This window comes from Haemaphysalis longicornis, unplaced genomic scaffold, assembly GCF_048455015.1.
Source record: "Haemaphysalis longicornis isolate Haplotype H1 unplaced genomic scaffold, Haemaphysalis longicornis Haplotype H1 scaffold_6, whole genome shotgun sequence".
NCBI classification, from domain to species: domain Eukaryota; kingdom Metazoa; phylum Arthropoda; class Arachnida; order Ixodida; family Ixodidae; genus Haemaphysalis; species Haemaphysalis longicornis.
This window is the reverse complement of record NW_027526407.1, coordinates 194,947,395-194,958,195: the sequence shown is the minus strand read 5'-3', so window position 1 is coordinate 194,958,195 and position 10,801 is coordinate 194,947,395.

Genomic DNA, 10,801 nt, shown 5'->3' with positions numbered 1-10,801 from the left:
GGGGGAGAGGCTCTTAATAAGGCGTTTTATATTACCCCATGTTCTTATTTCTTCTTTCAATGAACTCCTTACATCTGTAAAAGAAGTTTGCGCTTCCCACCCCAATCACCATTATTTACTTTTATGGGATTTCAATGCTCCTAGTGTACAAGGGGCCAGTCTAACTAACCAGCATTGCAATTATTACGTACAGCAGACATCCACAGTTATTTGAGACTTCCTATACTTCACATCCATGGTACAACTGAATAGGATCAGAAACTGCTCCGAAAATATCTTAGACCTCTGCTTTTGAAATATTCAGAACGCGCGAGTTTTAATGGCGGATATCTCTCTTGTCAAATCCGACAAGCGTCATCCTTCATTTTCAGTTTCTGCTCCTGTATTGATTCGGCATTGTGGTGCCCCACTAAAGCATAATGAACTCTCTCGTTTCGGTTATGCACGTGGGGATTACATTGGCCTGTATAGCTTGCTTTCTTCGTTTAACTGGTCTGCAACTCATGAACTCCCTGATTGCAATGCACAGGTAGACCGGTTCACTGAAATTGTCAAAAGCGGTATGAACCAATTTATTCCAAAGTATAAACCAAACGACTTCAAGCATCAACCTAGGTTTCCGAAAGAACTTCGTACGACCCTTATATTAAAAGAGCGTTGCACTGAATATATAAGAAAACAGGGATTGACGAATGGAAATAGAACTACCACTCTTACCGTAAATTATGTAAAAAACTTTATGAGCGGGACCAGCGCTCCTATCTCGATTCTGTAGAGTAGTGCGAATTCTCAGCCTGTGACATTTTGGAGATACATCCGGTCCCGTAAGAACAACTGATATGATCTTGTAAGTCTCTTACATTCCTCTGGGGAAGAAGCTCATAATGTCGCCAACCACTTTGCTCAGCACATAAGTGCCGCATGCAGCCAGGCTGATGTCTCTGAAATGAACATATTGGTAAATCGCGTAAGAGCTTTAGCTTGGTGTATTTGGACGAGCAGTTGGTTTTGGAGAGTCTAAAGCGCATGAAATTGTTATTGTCGTGTGGAGCTGACGGAATACCTCTAGCTATTCTTGAAACATTCGGCAGAATTTTTGTACCTGTTGTGACTGCGATATTTAACAAGTGTCTAAAAATAAAGGTGTTCCCTCTCTCGTGGAAAATTTCTCGGGTGCGTCCCGTTTTTAGGTCAGCCTCCAAATCGGATGCGACAAACTACACAGCAATTTCTCTCCTTTGTGCTCTTTCCAAGCTGTTTCAGACAGCGCAGTACCAATTACTATCAAGTTCTGTACAGAATCGCCTTGTAAGTAAACAGCATGGCTTTATATCGGCAAGCTCGACAACTAATCTCTCCTGCTTCATATAACAGTCATCGGCAGCCGTTTTTGAGAGGGGCCAGCTCGATGTTGTCTACTGTGATATGAGCAAAGCATTTGATGTCGCCTGCCAGACGTTGTCTTAAAAAGCTTTTAGAGGTGCGACTTGGTACACCCCTCGTGGTATTGTAGGGTAGTTATCTAGATAATCGGTTTAGTTTCGTTAGCGTTAACGTGCAGACGTCTGCTATGTACTGATCAACAAGCGGTGTGCCTCAAGGCTCCGTGTTGGGGCCTCTCTTGTTCTCCATATTTGTGAATGATTGGCCTCCTCGATTATCAGTCCCGGATCGCCCGCGGACTGCCCGAGACGATATCCGGCGCTCGTTTTTCTTTTGTATTCCTAAGGTGCTTCCGGCACGAGGGCAGTCCTCTGACTGCCCGCGGACAGTCCAGGACTGGTAAATCGAGGAGGCCCGATGTGTCAACCTCAATTAAGATGTCTTTTATCTTCTTTACTCTGACAACATTAAAATATTCATACGAATCGATTCCAATAATGACTGAATTTACCTGGAGCAAGATATAGCCTAATGTTTCAAGTCGTGCTTAGCCAATAGATTAAATATTACTGTACAAAAAGAAAGGTCATGTCGTACAGCAGAAAAAGGAACCGCACTTTAATTTGCTACAGTATAAACGGCTGTTACCTGTCTAGAGTTGAAAATATAGGAGACCTTGGCGTGCTTTTTGAAAGTGCCTTAACTTCCTCACCGCATGTCACTCAACTTACTAGGCGGTCGCTCTGCCCTCTTGGGGCTGTATGCAGGTTTTCACGAGAATTCCGTTTTGCTTATTCATTCCTAAAAGTATTACGAACGCTTTGTATTCCGCAACTAGAATATGCTTCTGTCGTTTGGAATGGAACCTGTAGTTCCAACTGTCAACATATAGAGCGTGTACAGACCAAATTTTCAAAATATTTAGGCATCGTTTTCCTTCAAATCCTCTCACTATAACGGTTTCTTTGTGTTCCCGGCGTACCCACTCACACCTTCTCTTCTTGTGCAAATTGCTTTATGGTAGTATTAGTATTTTATGCCCGGAACTGCTCGAATCAATCGGGTTTTGTGTTCCACTAAACGCCACAAGGCTCGCCCACCTTTTTAAAACATCTGGAGATCTCAGCACACGTTCTCCTCTTCAAAGGATGCAGCATCTGCATAATGTTCACTCCAAGAAGCTCGATATGGTTTGGCGTCCTCTTCGGGAGTTTTCGGCAGCTCTGTCACACTAGGTTCATCTTGGCAGTGCTATTTTTCTTCACTTAACGTTGTGACGGGTGCACTGACTTCACCGAGGTTGTTTTTGTTCTTTGTTAGTCGTGTATTGCGTCGATACTGCGACTGTAATTATCGTAGAATTTTTTTTCTTCCTTTTTCATTATCATAGGTTGCCATATTAATTTTATGCGTCAATTTAAAACTGAAAATTTACGCTTCCCCGATCTTGTAAAGAATTTCTTCTTTTCAGTTACCTTTCCGCATAGTTACGCCAATTCCGTATATTTACGCCGTATAGTTACGCCAATACAGTTTTTATTGATTGAGTAATGCTGGTTAAGTTACACTATGTTATTTTTATTCTTCTTTGCATTTGTTGTGGTTTCATAATATTTTTTGCTCACTGACTGTTTATTTGGTAGCTGTTGATGTATTTCATTGCTCCCTTATACCTTTTCTGTGCGCCAGCAAGAATTGATGGTGTTTTGTCGGCTGCATTGCACTATTTTAATTCTAATTTTGTCTGCCGTTTTTGAAGGTTTTTCTGCTCACAGAATGTTTATTAGCAAATTGTTGATGTACTACAGTGCTGCACTTTCCCCTCTGAGTGCTCCAGCACGAAGGCTTCCACTGTTCATCATCATCATCATTTATTAAACCCTAAAGGACCCCAGAGGGGTATTACATAAGGGGGGGGGGCGCAGAGACATCAGTAGTGCATATGTGGTACAAGAAAAATACGTTTGGGTACTATAACAAACATTGATTGATTGATTGATTAATATACTAATATTTATATTATTATTATTGTTGTTGTTGTTAATAATATTGTTAAGACCAAGTAAGACTCGCATTCTTCTTTTTGCGTAAATGTTGACGCAGATTGTTTTACGCACCTGGGCGACCCGCCTTTGTGGACAAAGGGCTGCCTCTTCAAGCCATTCCAAGGCAAGTTCCAAGCTATGCCCTACGGGATACGTTTAGTATCAGTAAATCAGGACTTGAGTTTACAATTATTACCATAAATATTCGCAGCAGGCGTAATTACTAGGACGAATTAAAACATATCACTGAATTTGCATCTGAGTTTAAAGATATGTTTATTATAACCGAAATAAATATTCCTGAATCTTGTGTTAGTTTGTTCACGTTGCCAAGCTACCGTTCCCACTTTGTAACTCGAACAGGCCGCCGAAGTTATGGCATTGCTATTTTTGTTCTTGATCATTTCGAAGTGACTGATATTGATGTAACCTTCACTCATGCAGAATCTTTACCTATTAGAGTGAAAAATGGTGCGATATATATGGTACTTTTTGCAATTCATCGTCCTCCTTACATACAGCGCAACTAGGGTTTTGCTTGAATTAGGGGAAACGCTTAAAACGTTCAGCGCAGTTGATCAATTGTGTTTAATCGGCGACCTAAATATAAATGTATTGTGTCCTGTTCACCCTATTGTTGTTGACTACTTGGGAGTACTTTCGTTACACAGTCTTGAGTGCCCTGTAAACGTTCCTACGCGTGAAGAAGTGGTAGGTGATAAGCTGGTTGCATCGTGCTTAGACCATATCTTTATCAGGGCCGAAAGCTTTTCTTTTGCTTCCTACGTCATCACTCAAAAATTGGCTGATAATTATTTTGTATTCTGTCGCCTTTCGGCTAGATCGGTTTTGTATAGAGCATCAATGGTGGAAGGGAATTCAGATAGCGACGTTCGTTTTTCGTTCGTGAACAAAAATAAGTTTGATGGTTTGGTGTCTGATTTCAATTGGTCGGCCTTAATGCTGCACGGTTTTTCTGGTACGGTTTATGAACATATATGCAAACAGCTGAAAACTTTCGAACATACCAGCACGGGGCTTTTGTGTCCAAAATGCGTCGTAAGGATTGGTGTAGGATAGCTTCCGAGGTTATGCAGGCTATCTCGTACAGAGATTGGTTGAGGAAACGGGTTAAGCGGTAACCTGGAGACCGTGAGTTGCGTGTAAATTATAAAAGCGCACGTAATAGGGTTGTCGCCTTCTTACGAGCAGCCAAGCGCGGGCAGTTCTTTAAACAATTTAATCAACATTGAAAGAATCAGAGGCAGACGTGGTATGTTGTGAACGCTTTACGCAGTGATGTGAGCAACAGTTTTTTTTATCGTTCGTCGATGATCCGATTGATGTATCAAATGGGTTTATTCGGGCTTTTAGAAACGTACCTGAACTTTCGAAGCTTTCTGTTATGCCCTGCAAACTTAAACACTCTATTCCCTCGTCAGCATTTTTACCTCGTTTATCAGAATCTGACCTCAAAACCATCGTGTTCAGTTTTCCATCGAACAAGCCTGCTGGTTTGGATGGTATGTCTATAGATACACCTCGTAGAAATTTTGAGATTTTAGCTGATGTCGTTCTTTTTATTTTAAATGCCTTCATAAACGGTTCAGATATTCCTAAGGTGTTAAAAACTGCTATTGTACGTCTTCTTCACAAAGCAGGTACGAAAGCAAACGTAAAATAATATAGGCCCATTTCTATACTGCCCATCCTGTCTCAAATATTAGAAACATTTTCTTTGATAACGATGTCCTCCTTTCTTGAAACATTGTTCGTAATTTCGCCTCGGCAGTTTGGGTTCGTTACCGGACGTAGAACTATTACAATGTTGGAAGAATTTTCCCACTAAGTGTACTCCACTTTTGAAACTAATCTCTTCGCCTGTGCTTTAATTTTAGACATAACAAAAGCGTTTGATTTTGTTTGCAATAGAATATTGTTAAGAAAACTATACTTACTAGGTTTTTAGGGGCCGTTTTACGATCTACTCAATCAATATCTCTGCTGTAGATTTCAGGTTGTTGCTACGTATAACCGTTTAGAATTCAGCACTCCTCTGCCGTTATTACCCGTATACCACCACGTTAAAGTTTATATCCACTCTTATTCAATATTTACACAATTTATTTTCCTTCTGCAATTGCTAAATGTAAAGTCTTTCAGTACGCCGATGATACCGTTTTACTCTCAAAGCATCTCAGTTATAGAAAAACGGTAAATATGTTAAAAAGTGACATAACTAACACGATACGTTGGTTTTCTCTAAATCGCATTACTATAAATTACAACAAAACTAAAATATTAGCTTTCGGAATTTATTGAAAACTTCACCGATAAACTTTCCTGTATTTTTACATGACCATCTCTATCCTTGCCAATGTAATGGGGTTAAATATGTTTAACATGTCAAATATTTAAGAATTTTTTTTAGTGTGCAATGATGTGGCAACACCATTTATCGTATGTCTGCGGTAAACTTCGTAACGTGGCTTGTGTACTATTTATTATGAAAACTTTTGTTCTCATGCATATTAAGAAAAGTATCGCGCTTGCAATCGCATATAGTGTTTTAAGATATGGCATCACCATTTTTCGTAGCTGTTCTTCACGTTGTAAAATTCGAGTTGAATATGTTCTGAAAAACGTATCAAAATCTATAGCTTATGGTTCTCCTATGTACAAATCCACATACACTTACACAGCGTTGTACTTGCCTTCATTTGATACTCTCGTTGTTCGAACTGTAGTAAGCACTTACTTCAGGGAGTCTTATTTTAGGGTTGGAAACAAGCCTGTTAGAATTGTGCTATCTCAGCCTGGTTTTTTTTGTTCCTCGTTCGCGAACTCGGTACGGTTTGGCACGAAGATGTGTTTATGTAGCAAAAATATTTAATGAGTTGCAGGAGGAAATTTTTTTGGCCTCTTCAAAAAGGCAACTTAAAAAAATTTTGAACGACTACATGGTACAGTTTCCTGATTGTTCGTAAAATTTGTATCTTTATTTATACACATACTTTTCATGTTAGGTGGCTATGTTTTGTCGATATCTAGGTGACATTATGTACTTGTTTGCCTTTTTTTGTCTTTCGCTTCGTCGGCTTGCCGGGAACAGTCCCTCAAGCCTAAGTAGGCGTTGACGGGCCCGCTACTCGGTACTTGGACAAATACCGGCAATAGTGTATTGTTGTTATTATAATTATTATTATTAATATTTTGATGTAGTGAACCATCAGTTATTAATTACCAACCTTGCTAAGTCCGGTGTAGACGCAAGCCTTGTTGCCTTATTGTCCAACTATCTCCTTGACCGGTCCTTTTATGTAGATGTTAACTACAAAAAGTCTAGTGTTTACCCTGCAACAAGTGATGTACCTCAGGGTTCCGTGCTGGGTCTATTATTGTTTTCTGTCCTTATCAATGATGTTTCAACAGTGATAACAAACTCTTTTCTTCTCTATGCTGATGATGTCAGACTATTTAGGCACATTAGCGGTGTTCAGGACTGCTGTGCCTTGCAGAGGGGTGTGTCGGAATTATCGGTCTGGTGCAGGAAAAACTGCCTAATTTTAAACCCCACTAAAACAAAGGTTGTCACCTACAGCCGGAAAACCCACCGTCTGCTGTTTTCCTACAGTATTAAGGGAGCTCCTCTGCAAAGGGTTGATGAGATTAGGGACCTAGGGGTGCTTTTCGACAGTACCCTCTCTTTTTCTCCTCATATTAGGCTCATCACCCGGCGAGCAATCCAAAGCCTTGGAAATGTGTGTCGGATTACAAAGGAATTCTCTTCTCAGATCCATTTCTAATGCTATACAATGCAATATGTATACCACAGTTAGAATATGCTTCTGTTGCCTGGAACGCATCTCCAAATCTAGTAGTGAAGTAATAGAACGTGTGCAGAAGAAGTTTTTATCCATATTTAAGCACCGTCATCACAATCACAGTTTTTATCCTGATTCTGAATTACCCATAGTCCCTTCCATCCCTTCCTTGAACTGCAGACGTATGCGTGCAGACATAACATTTCTTCACAAAATTGTTCATGGCGACCTTTCTTGCGCAGACCTGCTTAACTGTTTAGAGTTTGGTGTACCACAATAGCCCACCAGGTTGCATCGCCCGTTATTGACCGCTGCGCGCAACTCCAATCATTCTCCTGTGCGCAGAATACAGAATTGTTGCAACCGCTTCCTTGAACGCCTTGACATCTTTCGGAAATCCTTTACAATTTACCGTAGAGCGCTGTTGAATAGAGTATGTTAAACACCTATGATATGTCTGTCGTTCTTTTTTTTTCTGTAATTTGGTTTCTGTGCGGTTGTGTCTATCCAACTGATAGTTGCCTATTTTTGAAACTGTTTACTGTCATTTGTTTGTCTTATCATTTGTCTCTACACTGTTGCCGTTGTTATTGTTGTATTACTGTCAAACTTTGTTGCTATGCCTATCGTGTGGCCTTTACGACAGGCAGAGCAACATAGGAATCTTCTTTGTTTATTTTTTACTTGTACCCAGGCTCCGCCTGTGCTTTATTTCTGTCATTTTCACTACTTCAATTTGTGTGTGTCTTGTCGCTTGTTTGTTTCTTGCTATATGTTTCTTGTATTTTGTGTATTTTTTTTTCATGTAACTACCCGTGCGCCAGCACTCAGGCCTCTGGCTGTTCCTGGGCATGTAAATAAACATGATTGATTGATTGATTGATTGATTAATATTATTGTTGTGCAGTGTGTCTTTTATGAAAAGTCTTCCAGCCCTTCGGTGTCGACGAATGCGAGCTGATATTATCTTTCTTTATAAACTTCATCATGGGGATATTTTGTGTGACGACTAGGTTACACTTATCAATGTCAACTTGCCGAACAAACTTTTCCGAACATTTCGAACTTTTAGAACAGATGCTTTAAGTAGAAGACGCTCGTCCATCTGCAGAATACAATGTGCATATAATGAATATTCTGATCGTCTTGATATATTTCAGAGCTCTTTTTCTTTGTTCTCAAATGACTTGAAAACTTTTGTAGCTTTAGTGCCTTTAGTATTTATTTTAGGCAAATCATGTTCTTGTTCGTTTGTTTTTCACATTTCCTGGTTTTGCGTTGCTTGAATTCCTGTAGGTTTGAGTGCCAGTGCTTGTAATGCTGAACTTCTTTCAAAGTTGAAACTTCCGAACATTTTGTTATAAAACCTTCGTGTTATGCGTATAACTTATCTCTGTCATGTTCAGTGAGTATTTCCTGTTTTTCACGTGCCTTGAACATTTCGGTGTCCGAGTGTCATGGCTTGCAACGCTAGGTCTCCCGTTTCTTTTCTTTTCTTTTTTTTCTTTTTTTTTTGCTGTTTTGCTTTCTGAGATTACTGTAACTACCTTTACTTTATTGTTTCTTTCATGCATACGGTTTTGTGTGTTGTGTTGTCTTGATTTTAGTTTGTTTTTATGTACGATTTGTATATGGTGTACCAGTACCAAGACCCTAGGGTTGTTCCTGGGCACCGAAAATAAAGGTTGATTGATTGATTGATTGATTGATTGATTATTATTATTATTATTAATAATAATATTATTATTATTATTATTGTACCCGTAAGGCATGCAATAGACACTGCACATTGTACCGCCTTCAAGAAACATACAATTTCTACTCCCATAATATTGACCTGTTTCATACACCCCTTTGTTCTTACATGTGCGACCTTCTGACTTCTGTCTCTCCCCGACTTGGTTCCGACCAGTTTTAATTCTATTTTTATTGCCCTATTTTCGTTTATGTTGCTCGCCTTTGTTACTGTTCCTACTCAGATATACCTATACCTGCCCGTTTGTATTGTCAAATTTTTATGATACTGTGTTTTATCGTTTCGTGATTGTCCAAACTTTAGTGTGCCGAAATCATTGATTTTGTTAAATGACCTTTATTCTTCATTCTAGTCTTTTTCTTCGCTTGTATTTTGTTGTTCTTCTCACGCGTGGATGTATTTGTGTCGTCGTCTGTCTTTTTTTTAAGTGCGCCAGAACAAAGGCTACGGCTGTACCTGGGCACTATAACAAAGAGATTGATTGATTGATTGATTGATTGATTGATTGATTGATTGATTGATTGATTGATTGATTATTATTATTAATATGGACGGCATAGTGTCTTGTGGTGAGCTGCTACAACATGTTCGTCTTTATGTGCCGCAAAAGTGGACCAGGAAACATGATACCTTTTGCAACCCCAATTGTCTGCGTGTTTTGTGCCCTGTGTTCCGACTGCAATGCACGTACAATCGGTATTCGGAATACCATGATATATTTAATGATTGCCCTACTCTGTTTCGCAAACATGTCTGTGAGTTTGTATTGGCGTAACTGCCAACTTTTCTTACTCTGCATTTGTCTTTTATCCTTGAGTTCATGCACTTAAATGATTTTCATTCCTTAACTTCAACATAAGCTATCCTTTTGTTTTTTTTTGTTTTGTTTTTGTATTTTGTATTTTATTTTGTATTTGAGAGATGTGTACATTATGTTTCGTGTGTTTCTGTTTCCGTGCGACCCCACAAAGGCCCCCCGGCTGTTCCTGGGCACGCAAATAAATGATTGATTGATTGATTGATTATTATTATGCAGCGTTCGGCCGTCCCAGGCCCCCTTAAACTATATTTCTCACCAAGCTGCGTCTTTCTACAACATCGGCGCAAGTAGCCACGCACTTGTGTTCTGTGGGTGCAGTGACGATCATGTGCAAGCGACAGAAAACGAGGCTTGACTCCTACGCTTCCTTCTACGTCGCCGTGGACGACGTGTGTTTCCAGAAACTGAGAGACCCTGCGCTTTGGCAGCGGCAGTGCCTGTTAAAACCCTTCCGCGGTTATTTGTGTGAACAAATAATTTATATCGAGGAACACCGTTTCGATGGCGAGTGCCTGCAGTTCTGATTTTTTCTACCAAAATGTCTGTCGGCTACGTACTAAATCTGTCGATTTTTTTTCTAATATGGTTTCTTCTTGCTTTCCAGTAATAATTCTTACAGAAACCTGGCTGTGCCCGGAAATTAGCTCGAATTTCTTCTTGCTTGATAGAGTGTTGTCAAATAAGAGTTCACTGAAGTGTTTGCTGTCATGTGCTAGAGGAGAGTGTTTCAGTTGATTGGTGGTTGAAAAAGTGATGTATTGGTGATAGAACGGGAACGTGGTGTGCACCAATGTGGGTGTCCTGTAGACATGAGTGATCTATAAATAAGGGTTCAGAAAGTGTGGGCAATGGAAGTGGTGAAAATTGTGGAACAAAAGGCAAGTGTTAAAGAAATGAAAGTGAAGTGTGTAGTGAAAAGTACGACTAAAGAAGTGGGCAGGGGTGGTGAACAGCGGACTGCGTGAGTAGATTT